At 36.3% G+C, this 12,727-nt stretch overlaps 1 long non-coding RNA gene across 1 annotated transcript; it reads left to right on the plus strand.

The window, feature by feature from the left end:
• The first annotated feature begins 9,719 nt into the window (after window positions 1-9,719).
• LOC107842204 lies at window positions 9,720-12,511 on the plus strand. Its single transcript, XR_001665667.2, has 2 exons — window positions 9,720-9,846; window positions 12,228-12,511. It is a non-coding gene; the product is annotated as an uncharacterized LOC107842204 (long non-coding RNA).
• Window positions 12,512-12,727: the final 216 nt, after the last annotated feature.

Raw genomic sequence — 12,727 nt, forward strand, 5'->3', positions numbered from 1 at the left:
AGATCTAAAGTTGAGCTTAAAAATGGTGACATTGTTGATGTAAACTTGAGTTGGACGAATGGTGATGTTGTTGTAGTTCTTGAAAAATTGTTGTTGTGTTCATATTGTTCTTCACCTATTCTCATATCTTAACCCACATAAAGTGTAAAATAGATCCCAAAAGTTGAAGATAAAAGTTGTAAAGCTTGTTGTGAGAAGACTTGAACCCATCACTTTCTAGACTTGACAACCACTTTTCAACTACTTTTCCTTAAATCAAGGGACTTGTTTTGTGGAACTAGTACAAGTCAAGTCTCACCTTTTTTAGATTGAATTTGAAAAAGGTCAAGACTTGTATTTTTCCCTCCATTACCAATTATCTTCCATTCTAAATTGTGTGAAGATTAAAATTTCAAGTTTGTGACTATAATTTGTGTGGGACCAAGACCAATTACATGCTGCCACGTCACCCTTGCTACTGTTCACGTTAATATTAAGCACAAATTTGGAATTTTTAGTTTCTAATTGTTGATTTTTGGTTTCGTTAGTTGATCCTAGAACTAATTAACAAACTAATAAACTCCTACTAGATTGTCAATTAGTCCTTTGAATCCATTGTTCATGTCTATGTTTTTTTTTGTGCTTTAGTCATTTTTAAAATCATAGTACTTCTTGGTTCAACTTCGGACATTACTTCCTTGAGTCGTCAAACAAAAGAATCCATTCCGACTAAGGATTAGACTTACTCTTTAACTCACAACGAGCTACAAGCCGACTTGCAAACATTTGTGAAATCAAGTGTGAGACCACAAAGTGTGTGGAGTGAAGTGAGGTTGTTTTGAACTAACGCATGTTTTGTATTATAGGTTTTGTATTGTATTGTTGTGCATGACATTGTGGACTGATTTGGTGTCTTGATTGGACCATAACTTGAAGGGTTATTTTCGGTACAACCACAATGAAACCCGAGGCTTTAAATGCTCAAACAATGGATAATAATGCCATCAATCTCATTTTGGCTCACCTTGAAACTATATCCTGAGATGTGGCTAGGTTGAATGTAAATTAGATACGGATGTGGCATCAATGAATAGGAGATTAGAATATGTGAAAAGCGAAAGGAGTCGACCTTCCACCCCTCAAATCATTTCCCCAACAATACTCTCGAGACCTTGCACCAAATGCTATATCCACCAATTGCCACAAATCAAACCAATATTTACTCTTGAATCTGAGAACAAGATAGACCCAGCCATCCTCTACTCCACCAAGTCCAACAAGAAGGGCTTTGAATCCAAATACCACCACCAAACCCGAACCCTCTCATCCAAACTCCACTTGACCAAAGACCTCACTATCCAAATCCAATCCCGCCACTACAAGCTCCACTTAACCTAAGTAGACCCATCCATGTTGAGGGCAATAGTAAGGGAGGAAAACATAATGGTTATGGTCCATATGATGATGCTTACATAAGAGGGGAAGAGATAAGGGGAAGGCATGGTGATCCAAGGAGAGTTCATGGCCGAAAAGGTAGAGTTGGTCATTGGAACCAACAAGGGAACCAAACCCGTGATGTAGGGATAAACTCCATCAAAGTTAGCCTTCCAATCTTCAAGGGTGAGAGTGATCCCGAAGCTTATCTTTCTTGGGAGTCATAATATGACAAGATATTCCAACTTAATGATTTCACTGAGGAAAAGAAGAGTTGTTATGCGATGGCTCACTTTGAAAGGTATGCTAATACGTGGTGGGAGTATGTTAAATGATTTAGAAATGAGATTATCGGGGGACAACCTCTTCCTTTGTTTTGGTTGAAGAACCTTATGTGGCAAAGGTACTTGCCCAAGACTTATGGACATGAGCTCCTTGCCAAATTGTTCAATTTAAGGCAAGGAAGCAAGAGTGTCATGGCTTACTACAATGAATTTCAACAATTGATGTTGAAACTTGACCATTGAGGAGAGCAAGTAAATTATGACATTGTGCGCTTCAAGGTTGGGTTAAACAAGGATATCTCCACTCTCATGAAGCTTCACAAATTCGACACCATAGATGGCATCTTCCAAAAGGCTTTAAAGGTTGAGAGAGAGCTCAAAGAGTGCCTATTCATGGCTGCCCAACCCGAGGCCACCAAGGCTGTCCAAAAACATCCTCCAAGGTATAAAGGTAAAGTTAATTCTACTTCCAATCCCAAGGGGTTTCAATGCTTCAAGTTTCAAGGGTGGGGGAACAAGGCTAGTGAGTGACCAAATCGGAGGTATGTAATCCTAAGGGAGGAAATATGATACTATCTTAGAGAAGAGGTGGGCATTGTATCGATTAAGAGTGATGAAAAACCATAAGATGGAGAGCAAGAAGAAGACAAAGTGCAAAATAAAGAGTACGGAGAAGATGTGTGGCCGTAAGAAGGAGATTATGAAGTGCTTTTGTAAAAGAGGTGGGCCCATAAATTTGTGATTAAATTCCTCTCAAGATGGAGAGGATGATACAAGTGTGATCACGACCATGGACACTTGTTTGAGCATTTTGAAGACTACCTAAAAGAGTGCACAAGCCCAAGTGTGAAGAAGACCCAAAACCATTCTTTGGTGCACTTAAGAGGGGCTTTGAGAGCCCTTTAATGAAAAGGCTCTTTTGTCTATTTTTGTAATGTTGTATAAATATAAAATTGTAGGATTTAATTCCATTCATTTTTGTATGCTATTGAAAGAACACTTCTCTTAGAGAAAGAGAGAGTCCAAAATCGAAACTAGGGCATAGCACAAGGGTGGAATTACTTGTGTGTTGTATTTACTTGATACGTTAGTGCTTGGGTGGTGGACGAGTCTCTTGTGTCATTGTAAGAGATAGGTGATTGTAGTGCGTGGTTTGAAGGGTCCAAAAATATCACAAGTTCTTGGGTTCTTAAGGTTATACCTCCATTTGTCTATCTTCCTATCTTTACTTCCTTGTAATCGTTGGTTCTTATGTTAGTATAATCCATTTGTGTTCTCGTCATTGTAATCATGTGTTGTTGTTATTGTTATCTTGTTCTTCATCTTGTTGGTTAAATTTAGTTTGGGTTTGGCTGCCTTGGTTTAATAAACACCTTGTAATTTCTTTATTCTTGTCTAATTAGTGAATCCAAGAGGGGTCACCAAAGAGGTCCTCTGTTTCTAAGACTTGTGGACTGTTTTGGTGTATTTTTTAGTGTCTTCTTGTTCTTTATTGTATCATATGAACCCTAAACTGAAATTCATATAATTTCATATAAAAATCAACTTTAAAACTATTTTTGGGTACAAGGATGAAAGGATTATCCTTGTTAAAAAAAAATCCACATACCTTAATTGATGAATAGATGAAGAAGCTTGAACTTTGAGTTCCTATTTGTGCTCTTGAAGATTGTTTCTAGAATTGGGAATCTTGAATTTTAGGTTATCTTGGAAAAAGAATGGTGGAATTTGGATTTCTTGGGGATTGAGATTTGATGTTCTAGGGTTTCCTTGGAGAGTAATTTTGATGAAAATATGAATATAATGGTTAAAATAGGATTAATTATCTATTTTTCACGTATTGTGGCTTGGGGAAATGACAATTACCATTTTGGCCACTATAGAGACGCGGCATAATCACGTTGTATCATTAGAAAAGGACGAGTTCCATTTTGCACTCCATCGCGATGCGGTGTCTATCCAATTGGGTTTTTTGTGCGATCCAGACTAATTGCGGTGAGCTACTAAAAAGGGAAAAATGAGAATTAAAGCTTCACTGCGACACGGGATGATTGCGATGCTCCACTGGAAATCGAACAATTGCAATTCTTCCCTCTACCGTGATGCGATGCTATACTACTTTCATTAAAATCACCATAACTTCTCAACCGTACATCAAATTAAGGAAAAATTGGTATCGTTGAAAAGTTGATTCAATTATCTACACATTGGTGGGTCTAGAGCTGGAAAATTCTATATGTATCAAGAGTTATATGCTTTTAAAGTTGACCTTTGACACACTAGGATCTAAACAGGACTAAAAAAAGTACGGGGTATTACATGAATAAAGTCATAATATAAAATAAATATCCTCTTCCTTAGATTGATGAATTATTCGATCAACTCCAAGGTGCAAGTTATTTCTCTAAGATAGACAGTAGATTCGGCTATCATCAGCTTAGAGCAAGGGAATGTGATATTCCAAAGACAACTTTCAGAACCCGTTACGGTCATTTTGAATTTTTAGTCATGTCTTTTGGGCTAACAAATGCCCTAGCAGCCTTCATGAACTTAATAAACAGAGTTTCAAATAGTACTCGGACATGTTTGTCATAGTCTTTATCGATGATATCCTTGTCTACAAGAGGATGATCATGCAGACCATCTCAGAATTGTATTGAAAACTCTTAGAGATCACCAGTTGTTTGCCTAATTCAGAAAGCGTGAATTTTGGCTAAGGTCAGTATCTTTTCTTGTCCATATTATTTTCGGTGATAGCATTAGAGTTGATCCTCAAAAGACCGAAGTAGTGAGAAACTGGCCTAGACCCTTCTCTCCATCTGACATCAGGAGTTTCTTGGGTTTAGCCGGCTATTACCGATGGTTTGTTGATGGGTTTTCGTCTATTACATACCCGATGTCTAGATTGACTTAAAAGAAGGTTAAGTTTTAGTGGCCAGATTCTTATGAGAAGAGTTTTCAGGAGTTGAAGACATGATTCACTTCAGCCCTAGTTTTGATGCTACCCGATGGGTTAGATGGATTTGTGGTTTACTATGATGCTTCGAGAGTTAGTCTGGGTTGTGTCTTGATGCGGATAGGTAAGGTTATCACTTATGCGTCAAGACTGCTTAAACCTCACAAAAAGAACTATCCAACCCATGATCTTGAGTTAGCTGCTGTTGTGTTTTCCTTAAAGATTTGGAGGCACTATCTTTATGGGGTGCATGTTGATGTATTCACCGATCATAAAAACTTGCAGTATGTATTTTCGCAAAAAATTTTAAATCTTCGTCAGAGGCGGTGGTTGGAGTCACTGAAAGATTATGATATGAGAGTTTTGTATCATCCGGGAAGGCCAATGTCATAGCAGACGCCCTTAGTAGACTGTATATAGGCAGTGTTGCTCATGTGGAGAGTGATAAGAAAGAATTAGTTCGGTAAATTCATCGGTTGTCTAGGTTAGGTGTTCGGTTGGTTGACTCAGCCGAGGGTAATGTTTGGGTCCAGAGTAGTTTGGAGTCTTCTTTAGTGTCCGAAGTGAAGGAGAAGCAAGAAAAAGACTCTATTTTGGTTAAGTTGAAGGGGTCAGTCAGAGACCAGAAAGTAGAAGTTTTCTCCCAAGGGGGAGATGGGTTGTTGGATATCAAGGTAGACTATGTGTATCGTGTGTCGATAGTTTGAGGCAGCAGATTTTGGCTAAAGTTCATGGTGCGCATTACTCTATACACCCAGGAGCCATTAAGATGTACCATGATTTACGGGAAATCTATTAGTAGAGTGGTATGAAGAAAGACATTGCAGAGTTTGTAGCTAAGTATTCTAATTGCCAACAGGTTAATGTAGAACACCAAAGGCCTAGTGACACCTTACAGGAGTTTGCCATTCCCACTTGGAAGTTAGAAGAGGTGAATATGTATTTAGTGATGAGTTTACCTCGTTCGCAACGTCAGCATGATTCGATTTGGGTCGTTGTTGACATAATGACCAAGTCAGCCTATTTTTTGCCAGTCCATACGTCTTACTCAGTCAAGGATTGTGCTAAGGTTTATATTAGAGAGTTTGTCACACTGCATAGAGTTCCTTTGTCCATCATTTCAGATAGAGGTACTCAGTTTACCTCTCACTTTTGAAAAGTCTTTCAGAAGGGTCTTGGCAGGTTTGTCTCAGTTTAGCTTTTCTCTCTCAAACCGATAGTCAGACAGAGAGGACCATTCAGACTCTAGAGGATATGTTGAGGGCGTGTGTTCTTGACTTCAAGGGTTGTTGGGATGATCACTTGTCGTTGATTGAGTTTGCCTACAATAATAGTTACTATTCTAGCATTCAAATTTCCCTATTTGAGGCTATTTATGGGAGGAGATGTATATCACTTGTCGGTATGTTGAAGTGGGTCAGATCACTCAGCCAGATGTGGTGTTTGAAGCCATGGAGAAATTCAGCTAATTCGAGAGAGGTCGAAAACAGCACAGAGTCAACAGAAATTATATGCAAATGTGAGGAGAAGAGACCTTGAGTTTAAGGTTGATGACTTAGTTTATTTGAAGATTTTTCTCATGAAGGGGGTGGAGTGATTTGGCAAAAAGAGAAAGATTAGCCCCCAATATGTTGGCCCTTACAGGATCTTAAATCGTGATGGGAAATTAGCGTATAAGCTTGAGTTACCTGCAGATTTGTCATCCATTCACCCAGTGTTTCATGTATCCTTACTGAAGAAGTGTATTGGTGATCCGGCTGTTTTAGTTCCCTTAGAAACCACAGATATATAGGGTAGCCTTTCGTACGAAGAATTCTCAGTTGAGATTCTTGATCACCAGATTCGTAGACTAAGGAATAAAGAAGTTTCCTTGGTCAAAGTTCTTTGGCGTAATCAATTCGTTGAGGGAACCACTTGGGAGGCAGAAGCAAATATGTGAACCAAGTACCCTCATCTTTTCTTCAAGTTCAGACTCAGCTTAAGGTAACGATTTTACTCAGATTTTCTCTCTTTCATTCTCAGTTCCAACTCTACATAATCATCCTTATGTCATAATCATGCATTTGACTCAGTTCAGCATGTAAGCATGCTTTCAGTTATACAAGATCAATTCTTAATCGTAGTTTCTTAACATTCTTAGATCAATCAATCTCATTCGAGGATGAATATTTTTAAGGGGGAGATGTTATAAGACCCCGCAAAATCCTAGCTCAATTCAACTTACTAGTGCATGTTAAGGGGGGGTCCCAGACTTAGAAAATTTCATTAAGTGTTAGGACTCAGTCATTTCTAAAGCTCCTAAACTTCAAAGATTTTATTTTTTACCATCCCGACCTCGGAATGTCAGTTTCTAAGTTGTTTCATGATTGGGGTTATCAATAGTACATCTCAGGTGAGTTTTGGATTTTTTGGACGAGGTTTGGGGCATGTTTGGATGGACAAAGCAGAGTGGCTCCGCGATATAGATGTGATGCATCGTTAATCGTGTCAGGGGGTATCAACACGACGCGTCTCCAATCGCATCGTGTGAGCAACGCGACACGCTGATTATCTCATTGGGTGCCCAGTTCGTCTTATTAAATTATAGGTTTATGGGGATATTTGAGTAATTTTCCCTCACCCAAATTCGTCCCTTACACAAGATTTCAGCCCCAAAGAGCATTAGTTACATCTTTATTTAGTTTTCCACTCCAAGACAACCTTAACCTCCTCTCAAGAACACCAAAACTCCATTACTCCGTCTTCAAGAAAGTCAATAATCTAAGTTTTCAAGTCCAAGAACTTCAAGAAGAAGCCTTCAAGAACATCTTTAGGAGCTCAAAGACAAGTTTCTACATCAATTAGGCCTTATAAGGTATGTGGGGTTATGAACAAGGATACTCCTTTCATATTTGTGCCCAAAAATAATTTTAAAAGTTACATTTACATTATTTGCAGTCTAGGGTTCATACCCAAACATCATTGTTTGAAGTTTATGAAGTTACCAAGTGATTTAAGTGTTTAATTGGGTAACTACTTTCACCTATTTATGCGTGTGATTTGATTTCTTATGTTGAGAATTGAATTTCATTATCTTGACTAGAATTGTTAAAGTATTTCAAGATTATTGTTATTGAGCATTAAGTTTTGATGTGAATTGATATGAGTTTGAAGCATGGGTTTTAAACCCTGAGTTTAAGTCTTGATATTTTAAGAAGAATATGTTTTAAGAAATCTTTGTTAAGCAAGTCTTGATATTTTAAGAAGAATATGTTTTAAGAAATCTTTGTTAAGCATGTATTCAGATTTGTTCTATAAGAATTGATCTTTTAATCCCCAGTTAAGATATGGAATCCACACATGTTAGTTTTGATTACAATTGAAAGCAAATAGATGCATAACTAATTTTCATTATAAACCTTTATGCTATTTTAAGGTGGATTTCCTAAAGCCTGAGCATATAAGTATGGGATTAGTACTTAGCACAGAGTTGGGTATGATTCCAAGGTCTCAAGCCCCAGAACTATGAGCCACCGTAGGTTTAAAGTCCCTGTATGGGTTAAGTATAGTGATCACTTAAGTTAAGGTCTTATTCCGATGGCAAGGGTAGGAAAACTCTCCCTAATGTGGGTAAGACATTGGACTCCATAATAGCTCACATGGTTTATGTCGGTTAGAAGAACCTCCCTAAGAGATAATAAAAGTACAACTTTTAGAACTAAGTGTTATAACTCACACAGATTATTACTATTCTTTACATACTCATGTTTTATTATTTGACAGTCCTTGTTTTATTCAAGCCAAGGTGAGTCATTTACACTTAGCATGCATTCCTTGAAAAATTTGTGAGAATATTGAATTGTTGTTTTTACTTATGCATTCACCCCCACATTCTCAGTACATTCCAAAAGTATTGATCCATATATACATCTATGTGCTACATTGTCTTATAATATAGGTTCTGGTGCTCAGTTCCAGCAGCGTGATTGACCGAGAGCATCCCTACCTACATCCCAACAGTTGGTAAGTCCCCATAGTTTGAGGACCCCCCTTATTCAGATTTTCAGGTTTATGAAGTACTTTAATCAGATGTTTTTAGTTTAGTTCGAGTCAATTGAGGGTCTGTCCCAGTGGCTTTCTAGTTAGTAGTAGTAGAGTCTTGTCTGACTGTTTATCCTGTCTTAGATTTAAAGTGTTGATTGGTCAGATTTCTAGGTTTAATACTTTCAGTTCAGACAGTATTATGATTTTCAAAATTGTAGAAGGCTTAAAAGGTTAGCTTGGGACTACTCGTAGTCTCGAGCACCGTGTGATGCTCGGGGTACCTTTTCGAACATTATATTAAGATGACTCAAAGTTCAGGTATACCATGAATAAAACGAGATAAATTCAGGGGTAATTGATACTGCTCTTTTTTTATTTTTTAAATTTTTATGTAAAACATAAAAATTTATTACAAAAAGAAAAAATAGGGTAGATATTTCGTCGCTTGGGGGATGGGGGTGGGGGGTGTGGGGGACCGCTGAAAATCAAATAAGTAAAGGGGATGGGACGGTTAGGCGGGAGGGGTTGGGGGGTTTTGTTTAAACTAAGGTAAGTAAATGATGGGACAGGGTTAGGTGGGGTAATAAATTATAGTTTAAAATATAGTTTGTAATAATTTATTACAAACTACAAAAAGTAATGTAAATAGTAATAAATTATTACGATTTATATGATTTGACATAAAGATATGATGTGATAATACATTGATTTTTTTTATTTTCGTGTAAAACGTAATAAATTATTATGTTTTACATTACTTTTTGAAGTTCGTAATAATTTATTATGTTTTACAAAAAATTTTGTAAAACATAATAATTTATTATATTTTACAAACAGTATTTTCAAGGTTCACCTCCGTCAGTTGATCGTTAAAAAAATATATAAAACATAATAATTTATTACGTTTAACCTATTTTGGTAACTTATTAAATATGTGGCCTATTTTGGTTATTTTTTTTTATATTTCTTGACTTATTTTGATTTCGAGTTCAATACTAGACATGCCCTAGCTGGCAGAGGTACTATATAAAGCACCTATCAATAGGGTTAAGCATCTCTCTATGAATTCCACCATTTGTATGAAAAAAAAATCTTATATCTCCTTGCTATATTCGAAGCAAAAACTCTTAATCTGAGGAATATATAATTCAATGGCAGATCTCTATTACGGTAAGATAGAAAAAATCATGTGTTGATAGTTGTTGATAATAACAAAGAGTTGATTGATGGGATAGTTGATCTACTAAATTCTTGCAACTATAAAGGTGTCATCTCTAAAAATACATATAGAACTTATCCGTTTTGATTCTTTTATAATTAAATTCGATGTGAATTTTATTTTATAAGAGATTTAATTGATATGATGTTTGTCATTAATTAATGATTTTATCAACGATCTCTTTTTAGATTCATTTATATATCTTGTAAATCTTGAATTTCTCTTTTTACTTATAATCATGACACTATTTCTATGTTTGTATTTTTTGTTTTTCAAGTTTTTTCTGAAGATCAGATTAGTACTACTGTCTAATTTTATATGTGATCCGTATTTTATTATTGGTATTAATTAAAATTAGTATAAATTTAAAATAATTTTTAATTATATATTCATATGTGTTTGATTGGAGTTATAATGTAACGCCCCGAAAAATTCAAGCCTAGATTAGAACCATGATTCAAGTATATGTAGGATAAATCATTAAGTTTTAACAGTATGAGAGGATATTTGTCCATGTACCAAGTCCACAAGAACCCCCTAGGCCTTAACCAAGTCAAAACTTTCCTTATCGATCAATTTTTACAGTAGTGATCAAATTTAAACTAGTATAACTCCCAGATTCAGATACATTTTTAAGTCCCAGACCCATCAAATGATAGATATTTGAGTTATCTTTTCAACATATCCAGTTTCACGTTAATCCAACATTAGAGTAGAAAGTTATGATCTTTTCAGTAAAGCACTACTCTGTAGTGAAATACCATGTGACTAACAATCGTGGTTACATTATATGATCGTATGATGGTCTCATCTGATAGAGATAACCCCAACTTCTAAAAAATTTACAAAATGTACCCTCATGCCATGAGAGAAAAGCATGATCGTGCTTGAAAACCACAATCCATTTGCATAATCATGAGTCCCACAGATACCCTTGATGTAACCAGCAAACATACGAACCATGTTACAATTGTAGGTAGAACCCACGATCATACCAAGACTCGTCTGATAATTTTTAGAGAGTTCTCATCAAGTTTCCAACCACGAGTGCAACCCACGATCGTAGGTTGTTTCCACGATCGTGGAAAGGTCTCGGATGTCCCTTCCCGTAGTTTTCAGTTATGAAATTTTAAGGGCATATCAATCTTTTTCCACTCATTTAACATTAAAAGTATGCCATTTGGGGTAATATCAAGGGTCATTAGTGGGGTTTATGTGAACCTAATTTCTCATTACTTCGAATATATCTAACACTTAGTTTCAGAAGAGAAAAGAGGTGATTTCTCTTTTTCAAGGTCAGTTAGGGTTCATCTTCCTCAAACATCCAACTCTAAGAAATTCTTCAGGGTTCTCGTCTCCAGGTATATGAAATTTCATCAATGGGTTCTCTTTCACCCATCAAGTCCCAAATTTAACTCAACTCTCCAGTTTAGTTCTCTTCCACAATTTAGGATTTATGGGTATCGATAATTTCATTAATATCTCAGTCCTTTGGTGTCATTGAGTTATAATTCTTGTTTTAGTATAAATTTTAGTGTTATTACTTGATTAAGATCATAAACCCTAGTTACATTGTAAATTCCATGATTATGGGGTCCGAGTCATTGAATTTTGTTATTTCATTTAGTTTACAGATTTGACACAGTAGAGCATTCTTCAGAGATGGCGGGTTATGAACACCCGATGACCTAGGATTTCATGCATATACTATTAGATAAAATATTCCCCACTTTACATGATTTGAATACTCTCAGAGAGTACATTTATTTCTGTTATTAGATTGTTATCATCGGTGAGTATTGCAGTTATCAGTGGCGTTCAGTGGGAGTAGTACTTAACACCGAGCGAACGCAAGAATGAAGGCTTATCCATAAGTTAGGCTTTGACCTTTAGTAGAAGTCCTTAAGACCCAGAACTACGACACCACCGTAGGTTATAAAGGGCCACCCCTCAAATCAGGCTTGACACTTTAGTCTTTTTGGACATCAGTTTAGTGGATCCATGTCAGTCAGTATTCGTCCCCTTGGCAAGGTACTAAACACCCATCCAACCGAGGTTACAGGTTGGACCCTGGTTATCCACATTGGGTTATGTCAGTTATTAATAAATCCCACAATCCACAATTAATGGTTTAGAATTCAAATTCTTGCATGACTTTATATTCAGTTATTTAATTCTTTGACAGCATATGTTCATTACCTGGTCTTACATTTGTTATCACGTTACACATTCCATGTTCAATTCATATTAGTTATTTTCCTATCTCACATACTCAGTACATTCAAAGTATTGATCGCATAATTTCTTTGCGCTATATTGTCTTATAATATAGGTTCGGATGCTCAACAGCCAGACCGCCCCTGGTACGATCTTATCCCATATCAGCAGTAGCAATTTTGGTAAGTCCTCGTCATGCGAGGACCAAAGTCAGCTTTTCATTTCACTATTCCTTTGTCGTTTTCAGTTTTCTGACAGATAGAGTTAGTTGGGGGCTTGTCCCAACAACTCATGTTGCTTTTCAGACATATAGTTAGTTGTTCAACTTTTAATCTTATACTTGTTTAGTGATGATTTTATTTTATTTTATTTGAATATTTATCATATTATTTAGGTTCAGCTTCCGCGGGTGTTGTTTTATCTGCTACTATCTATATTTGTTAGTGTTTTGTCAGGTCACGGGTTAGCTTAAAGTCACTTGTGATTCTAAGTACCGAGTTATGACTAGCGGATAGTTTAGTGAAAAATGCATTTTAATTTCATATTTTGGAGACTATTTTATTTGGGATCACTTGAATTGCTAGTTTTTTTTTTCATTTGGAACTAATTATGGTC

The sequence above is a fragment of the Capsicum annuum genome, chromosome 9, assembly GCF_002878395.1.
Source record: "Capsicum annuum cultivar UCD-10X-F1 chromosome 9, UCD10Xv1.1, whole genome shotgun sequence".
In the NCBI taxonomy this organism is placed as follows: Eukaryota; Viridiplantae; Streptophyta; class Magnoliopsida; order Solanales; family Solanaceae; genus Capsicum; species Capsicum annuum.